Below are 969 nucleotides of genomic sequence, written 5' to 3'. Positions count from 1 at the left end.
CATTTGTAGACACACCGAAATGTTGTAGAAAATTTGTTATGAGGATTGCATAAGGCAAAGGACTTTGAGTCCCTCGAACATTCCACATTTGTCTCATTATCATCTCAGACCAATTTATCTTGATGTTCATTTTCATGGCATACATCAATTGGAGTTCTATGTCACTTATTTGCGAATGGTTTGAAAATTTTGGTAAAATGACATAGCTGAGAAGATAATGCAACAAACGATCTTCGAGTTTGAGATGTCCAGCAGAAAGGATATCTCGGTTTTTAACAGTTTTCCCAAAGCTTTGCTGCTTACGCATTTCTATTTCTTCCTTAGAAATTCTACACATAGAGTAGTAGAATTCCTTACGATCATAGTTATCCCAATCACATTGAAGTCCGAAACCAACAATGTTACCTTTATGAGGTATGTTACAGAACAATGAACTAAAAGTTTTTAAATCTATCACAATCTCCTTTCCTTTTACATAGGAAGTGAGACAGTTTTTTCGAAAGTTCAAGTTGTAGTAGAAAACTCGAATGAGTTCGGGATAAATGTCGTTTTTTTCACAGCAAAAGTCAAAAAGGTTTTGTTGCCACAAAAGAAAAGGAAATAGAAAATCATAACCTTCAAAGTTTTCAATCTTACCGAATTTCGGAGTGAAAATGGGTCTGCAGTGAAAGTGTTCCTCAAAAACCTTGTGTTGATCATCATTAGCAAGAAGCTTTAATAAATCAAGTGGGTTAGACTCCATAGATGTTCCTTGATTCCTTTGTGAAGCCTTGGTTTTCTGTTTTTTGGAAGAGGAAGCCATGGATGTGAGTTTGAAGTTTTTTAGGTTTTTGGGATTTTGGGGGTTTTTGATTTGGGCCACTAATCACGAAAATAATGGTGTAGAAGTGTTTAGAATGAACAATGTGATATGCATGGACACAAAAATCACCCCAAATGGTTAAGAATTGAAGATTCTAGGTTGACCAC

Source organism: Lupinus angustifolius, unplaced genomic scaffold (assembly GCF_001865875.1).
Source record: "Lupinus angustifolius cultivar Tanjil unplaced genomic scaffold, LupAngTanjil_v1.0 Scaffold_179_17, whole genome shotgun sequence".
In the NCBI taxonomy this organism is placed as follows: domain Eukaryota; kingdom Viridiplantae; phylum Streptophyta; class Magnoliopsida; order Fabales; family Fabaceae; genus Lupinus; species Lupinus angustifolius.
The sequence above is the reverse complement of the archived record's forward strand: the minus strand, read 5'-3'. Positions refer to the sequence as shown.